This window comes from Phaseolus vulgaris, chromosome 5 (assembly GCF_051622355.1).
Source record: "Phaseolus vulgaris cultivar YP4 chromosome 5, ASM5162235v1, whole genome shotgun sequence".
Classification (NCBI taxonomy): domain Eukaryota; kingdom Viridiplantae; phylum Streptophyta; class Magnoliopsida; order Fabales; family Fabaceae; genus Phaseolus; species Phaseolus vulgaris.
In genome coordinates this window covers 37,454,414-37,461,816 of record NC_143502.1, presented here as the reverse complement: position 1 = coordinate 37,461,816, position 7,403 = coordinate 37,454,414, and the positions used below count along the sequence as shown (strand labels likewise).

The following is a 7,403-nucleotide window of genomic DNA, read 5'->3' as shown; positions in this document are numbered from 1 at the left end:
ATTCTACACCCAAGCTACCTCTGAGGCTTGGAGGTGTAGGAAGTTTGAAGAAGGTCTAAAACATGAGCTGAAAAAGACTATAGCTCCTATGTGCATTAGAGAGTTTCCTGCCTTGGTGGAGAAGGCAAAGATGGTGGAGACCCTGGAAAATGGTGATTCCAGGGTGATCAGATCACACCAAGGAGGGTCTTCCAGTGGGAAGGCCAAGGTGCAGCATCAACAACATAAACCTTATGCTAGACCTCCACAACATAGGACAGGAACATCTCTACCACAGTTTCAGCAACAACAACCATGGAGACCCACATGTTATCACTGTGCTGGACCCCATTTGAAGAAAGATTGTCCTCAACTTTCATCGGAGAGAAAGTGTTATACTTGTCAGAAAGAAGGACATCTATCAAAAGATTGCCCTAATAGGAGGAGGATAATTCCTGGAGGTAACTTGCAGTCAGGAAGAGGAAGAGGTGGTAGACCCCAAGCAACTGGAAGGGTGTTTGCTATGTCAGGAGCTGAAGCATCTCAGTCAGGTAACTTGGTACAAGGTGTATGTTATATAGCTGGTAGATATGTGAAAGTTTTATTTGATTCTGGAGCGACACACTCTTTTGTGTCGAGTTTATGTGTAGCGGAGTTGGGTCTTCTAGTAAAGGAGTTGTCGTTTGAATTGTTGGTCTCTACACCAACATCAGGAAAAGTTTTAACCTCTACAGTTTGCTCTGAATGTCCAGTAATAGTAGAGGGACGCAGGTTCAAAATAAATTTGATCTGTCTACCTCTTCAGGACTTAGATGTTATCTTAGGGATGGATTGGCTATCTGCCAATCACATTCTCATAGATTGTGGTCAACAGAAAATAGTGTTTTCAGATTCCAAGAAGTCATATGGGATGTCTGCTCAGCAAGTGTGGTCAGAATTGAAAGAAGGATCAAAGTGTTTTGTAATCTTAACTCAGATGGAAGTTAAGAATGAAGAAGAAATGAGTAGTATACATGTGGTGAAGGATTTCATGGATGTATTTCCAGAAGAAATACCTGGATTACCTCCTAAGAGAGAAGTAGAATTCTCTATTGATTTGGTACCTGAAGCTGGGCCAGTGTCAATGGCACCTTACAGAATGGCTCCAGCAGAGTTGATTGAACTAAAGAAGCAAGTTGAAGATTTGTTGGAGAAACAATTCATCAGACCAAGTGTATCTCCATGGGGAGCTCCGGTGCTTCTAGTTAAGAAGAAAGATGGAGGGTCTCGGTTGTGTGTAGATTACAGACAGTTGAATAAGTTGACCATCAAGAACAAATATCCTCTGCCCAGAATTGATGATTTGATGGATCAGTTACATGAAGCCTCAGTATTCTCAAAGATTGATCTGAGATCTGGATACCACCAGATTTTGGTAAAGGCTGAAGATGTTCAGAAGACAGCCTTTAGGTCTCGTTATGGACACTATGAGTATGTGGTGATGCCGTTTGGAGTAACAAATGCTCCAGCTTTGTTCATGGATTACATGAATAGAATTTTTCGTCCTTTCTTGGATAAGTTTGTTATAGTCTTTATAGACGACATACTTATTTATTCAAGGACTAAGGGAGAACATGAAGAGCATCTGAAGACAGTGTTGGAGATTTTGAGGGAGAAGCAATTATATGCTAAATTCTCTAAGTGTGAGTTTTGGCTGAAGGAAGTCAACTTCTTAGGGCATGTAATATCAATTCAGGGGATCTCAGTGGATCCAGCCAAAGTGGAGGCAGTGCTTCAATGGGAACGTCCAAAGACAGTGACTGAGATAAGGAGTTTTGTGGGTCTAGCTGGCTACTATCGGAGGTTCATTGAAGATTTTTCCAGGGTAGTAGCCCCTTTGACTCAGTTAACCCGCAAAGATCAACCTTTTGCTTGGACTGACAGATGTGAGCAGAGTTTCATAGAGCTGAGGAAAAGGTTAACTAGTGCTCCGGTGTTAGTGATTCCTGATACAGGAAAACCTTTTGAAGTTTACTGTGATGCTTCACATCAGGGTTTGGGTTGTGTCTTGATGCAAGAGAAAAGACCAGTTGCATATGCTTCAAGGCAACTCAAAGTTCATGAGAGAAACTATCCAACTCATGACTTAGAATTGGCAGCTGTGGTGTTTGCTTTGAAGATTTGGAGGCATTATTTATATGGAGCTCAATTTCAGGTGTTCAGTGACCATAAAAGTTTGAAATACTTGTTTGATCAAAAAGAGTTGAATATGAGACAAAGAAGATGGATGGAGTTTTTGAAGGATTATGATTTCCAACTGATGTATCATCCAGGGAAGGCTAATGTAGTTGCAGATGCTTTGAGTAGAAAGTCAGTACAGGTGTCAACCATGATGATTGAAGAACAAAAGTTGATTGAGCAATTCAGAGATCTAAATTTAGGAGTGAAATTTCATGTTGATCATATTAGTTGTAGTAAGTTAACTATAACTAATGATTTTCTTGGAATGATAAAGGAAAAGCAGTTAGAGGATCCTACTCTGAAGCGTACTATGGATTTACTAGGTACAGATCAGGCTAAAGACTTTGTGATGGGAGAAGATGAGATCTTAAGATTTAATGGCAGAATTTGCATACCTGCAAATGAAGAACTGAAGAGAATGATCCTAGAAGAGGGTCACAAGAGTTATCTTAGTCTACATCCCGGTATGAATAAGATGTACCAAGATTTGAAGGAGTCATTTTGGTGGTCAGGCATGAAGAAAGAAATAACTCTATATGTTGCTACATGTTTAACATGTCAGAAGGCAAAGGTAGAACATCAGAGACCTGGTGGTTTGTTACAACAGTTAGATGTTCCTGAGTGGAAATGGGATAGCATTGCTATGGATTTCGTTACTCATTTACCAAGATCAGTAAGAGGTCATGATGCAGTCTGGGTAATAGTTGATCGACTGACGAAGAGCGCTCATTTTCTTCCAGTTAATTTGAGAATATCTATGACTAAGTTGGCACAATTGTACATCAAAGAGATTGTAAGATTGCATGGGGTGCCTTCTAGTATTGTTTCAGATAGAGATCCTAGGTTTACTTCACGGTTTTGGCAGAGTTTACAAGATTCTTTGGGAACTAGATTGAGAATGAGCTCTGCATATCATCCTCAAACAGATGGGCAGTCTGAGAGGACGATCCAATCCTTAGAAGATCTGTTGAGGACATGTATCTTGGATCATCTGGGAAGTTGGGATGAGATGTTGCCTCTGGTGGAGTTTACTTATAATAATAGTTATCATGCCAGTATTGGGATGGCACCATATGCAGCTTTGTATGGGAGGAAATGCAGAACTCCTTTATGTTGGTATAAGGACGGTGAAACAGTTTTGGTTGGGCCAGAGTTAATTCAACAGACCACTGAGAAGGTGAAGCAGATACAAGATAAAATGAAAGCTTCTCAAAGTAGGCAGAAATCATATGCAGATCAGAGGAGAAAGCCTTTGGAGTTTGCAGCTGGAGATCATGTGTTCATGAGAGTGACACCAACCAAAGGTGTAGGACGAGCTATCAAATCAAGGAAGTTATCTCCTAAGTTTGTTGGACCATATCAGATCCTAAAGAAGATAGGTCCAGTGGCTTATGAGATTGCTCTACCTCCTCAATTAGCAAACCTGCATAATGTCTTTCACGTATCACAGCTAAGGAAGTACATCCCAGACCCTAGTCATGTGTTGGAAGTGGATAATGTGCAAATCAAGGATAACTTGTCTTTTGAAGCAAAACCAGTCAGGATTGAAGACCATCAGAGTAAACAGCTCAGAGGCAAGACCATCAGTATGGTGAAGGTGGTGTGGGATGATAAATCTGGTGATTCAACTTGGGAATTAGAAGAAACCATTAGAGAAACCTATCCATATCTCTTTTCTGGTAAGTCAATTTTCGGGGACGAAAATTTTTCTTGTTAGGGAGAATGTAAGGACCTAGAAAATAACCTTAGAGTAGAAGTGGTATATTTTAAATGATACCTGAGTATTTTATTATTAAAATGAAAATGACATATAAATAGAAAATTCAGTTATTCAGGTTTCATTTTAAAATAACCACCATCTCTCTAAAAGTTTCCCTTTTCCTTTCTCTCCCTTCTCTCTAAGATTCTGACCTCCTCGTTCATCTGTTTGACGATCAGAGTACGCCATTAGACTCATGGCAGCAAAGACTACAAGTCTACCCGATCAGAATCTCTTATAGAGTAAGTTCAGTTTTGTTCCTCTTTTTCCTTTCCTCTCCTTTTCTTCAAGATTCTGACTACCTCGCTTATCAGTTTGGCGATCGAAGTCTGCCGTTAGACTCTTGGTAATGAACCTTATAAGTTTGCCGGATCAAAATATCAGATAGAGTAAGTTCCTTCTTGGCTCCTTTTTCTTTTGAGTTAATTTTGATCTTATTAGATTTTGTACGGGTTAATATTAGATTTTGTACGGGTTAATCTCTGTTAACTCAAGGTCTTAGTTATATAGTTAGATTTTGACTAGGACTCTGTGGTGCAGGTTAATTACCTTTAGCTTTTGGGTAGATTTGGAGCTCTTAGTGAGCATAAGCTAAAGTTCAGGTAAGGAAGCTAGTCTTATTATTTTCAATAAAACCCTAGGTTAGAAGATTCTGGATGTGGAGGTGACGTGGTCACCAATTCCAATTATTTTTGCTTGCAGGATTGTCTCTCTTAAAGAGTAAAATAATATATTGACTGGAATGGTTGATTTTGAATCTGTTATGAGAATAATTTGTTGAAACTGTTTGTGATTGAGAATTGAAAGTGTTTGAATGATAATATAAATGAGTTGAACTATTCCTTTTGAATATTTTGGTTGAATTACTTAAGTGAGATGTTTGAATGAGAAGTGGTTGTGTGATTTCAGATGATGATTGATTTAAAGAGCATATATTTAGATTGTTTAGAAAGTTTATATATGAAGTGATTGAGTGGTGCATTGATATGTTAAATGATGTATGTAATGAGGTTAAAGTGTGATCAAGACGTAGTATTTTCAGGAAAGGAAATACCATGTTGAGATTGTTATTAGGGTGTATTGATTTGTGAGTGTCCTGTGAATGAGACGATCCTGACTCTACTGATATAATGGAATCAAATAGATGAAGTTATTCAGTGGGTGAGAGTCGAAGGAGGTCCATTTGGCTGATTCTGAGGTTTGAAAGAACTGATCAGAGCATATCAAATGGATTTACCCTGTCATATGAAGATGATGAGATATTGAGATAATTATGTGCATGGCTGTGTGGGTTTCACAGCAGTAGTATGACAGGTGCAGGTCTCTGGATTCTAATTTCAATACACGAGTCTTCCGGAAGTAGAGTCAAGTGTCTATGTGTTGTGAGTAGTCACTTGATGGTTTGAGAAATCATATGAGAATTGATGAATTATGCTTATTAATTTGAAATTTAAATTATATCAAAACATTTTATATAGATAGCTTACCCTGTTATGTGTTTGTGTTTGTTTCTCTAACTGTGATGATCGTGTATTTACACGGGAGCAGATGAGATTGCAGGTAATAGAGCTCCTCAATGAGCAGCAGAAGGATTAGATAGATTTAAATTGAATGCTTTGTTTTGTTTTTAAACTTTTTGAATGTATATATTAAATCCTTATGAAGAGGGATATATTTTGAGATACAAATATGAGAAAACAATATATGTTTATATGTTAATTAGATATTGTACGTTAGTTAGATATTGTACGCATATTTTTTTTATTTATTTTTTAAAAAAAAAGTAAAAGTTAGGGATGTTACAATGATGATATATAAACTTGATTTACGCAACACGCAATAAGATAAACCTTCAGAATTTAAAATTAAACAACATAGGTAAAATAAAGAAACAATGGAACGATCCTGAAGCATGTGAGGTATTTATTTAATTCCTAAAAATTATCCTCACCATGACTCAGTTGTCTGTCTTGAAGTTTTCATGTTTGAAAAACTCGAGAAAAACTGTGCTATTGCATTTAGGGCACTTTGGATCCTTCTCTGATAACATCACGTACATGAAGCATCGAGGACAACCAACCAGATCCATGGCCTTTGCTTCTGGAGAATTTGCACCATGCACCTTCTCTTCCTCCTCAAGTGAAATCTTTGGTGAATATGATACTGAAGAAGATGACGATGAACAAGATAACTCTGGCCATTCACCTGATGATGACGAAGAGAACTCCGGCGATGCTGGCCTGCTCGGAACCTTCAAATTCAACCCTGGACTCTTTCTTTTGCACATCTTCTTAAACCTTTTCCAACCAAACTAACTCTTCCTCTAACTCCGACTTCGAAATCTGTTCATTTTCAAGAAATAATAACCTTAACTTCTAAACAAAATCACTTTCAACCTAAGTAAAATCTACGCACTAATCGAACTAACAGCAATTAGCAAGTCATTTCACATAACTCCAAAAACGTTCTAAATTGTCTTCACAGTTGTTGTTTGTTTTTTTTGTCATAATTGCAATTGCAGGTGTGGTTACCCAAGAAACATGGTGTTGCAGTCAAAACTGCGGTCCCAGAAAGAGATTTAAAACCTAGAACTAAGATACAAAATCACAAAAAGATATCATGTTCCTTAAGATCAAAATTAAGTTAGTAAATCAAACTGTAAAAATCTCTTGTGGGTACACAATGAAGGGAAATATGGAACTAGACAAACCAAAATATAGCATATATATAGAATGACATGGGCAGCAGAGTTGACATGGGTGTCCATTAGAGGGACAGCTAGCTTCTAGATCTACATCCAACCTCGTTGTGCTATAGCAATGTATAATAAGTTTGGCGTCAAATAAAATTTTTATGCAGGGTTCTATAACAACCAACAAGGGTTTTTGTGGGATTATTGTCACTGTTATGGTTTGAGTAAGGAGTAGCATTTCAGAAAACGAATAAAAAGATTGGTTAATATAGAAAAGCTGTAGAAGTGAAGTAAATATGAGAATAACTAACAAAAGAAGCAGTTGGTGGCGACAAGAACCAGAATTGTTAAGCGGATGGATCAGTGAGTGGATGCATCACAATCGTATATCCGGCAGAGAAACGGCAGCATATTGTACAATCTAGTTTTTGTTGAGTGAACCATTGCAAGGTCACTGTATGTATAGAGGTTTGGAGGAGTTCAATGCAATGGAGATAAACTTCCAGTATTTATTGCCCTTATAAATGTCTAATTTACTCTGCGCAGAAAGTGGGGTTTAGTATACTGTGAGAAATTCTGGGAGTCATTTTTTTTAAATGTTATTACATTAATCCTCAATTTAAATGCTGTTTTTTATCACATCATTTATAACTTTTTTTTTATCTTTTTACCATTCATACGTTAAATATGTACATACATTTTTATCTTCCATTTTGGTACAAGACAGGACGTTTCATTGTACTGTTCTTCTCT

General features: G+C 37.5%; 2 long non-coding RNA genes across 3 annotated transcripts; one reads left to right on the top strand and one right to left on the bottom strand.

Moving 5' to 3' along the window:
• Positions 1 to 4,155: 4,155 nt before the first annotated feature.
• LOC150027613 (uncharacterized) lies at positions 4,156 to 5,700 on the top strand. Of its 2 annotated transcripts, XR_016520757.1 has the most exons (4): positions 4,156 to 4,200; positions 4,273 to 4,347; positions 4,499 to 4,560; positions 5,507 to 5,700. It is a non-coding gene; the product is annotated as an uncharacterized LOC150027613 (long non-coding RNA). The 2 variants fall into 2 exon arrangements; XR_016520758.1 differs by lacking the exon at positions 4,499 to 4,560.
• Positions 5,701 to 5,782: 82 nt separating this feature from the next.
• On the bottom strand, positions 5,783 to 7,160 carry LOC150027612 (uncharacterized). The gene is made up of 2 exons (XR_016520756.1): positions 6,962 to 7,160; positions 5,783 to 6,300 (listed from the first exon to the last, which is right to left on the bottom strand). It is a non-coding gene; the product is annotated as an uncharacterized LOC150027612 (long non-coding RNA).
• Between the last annotated feature and the right edge of the window lie 243 nt (positions 7,161 to 7,403).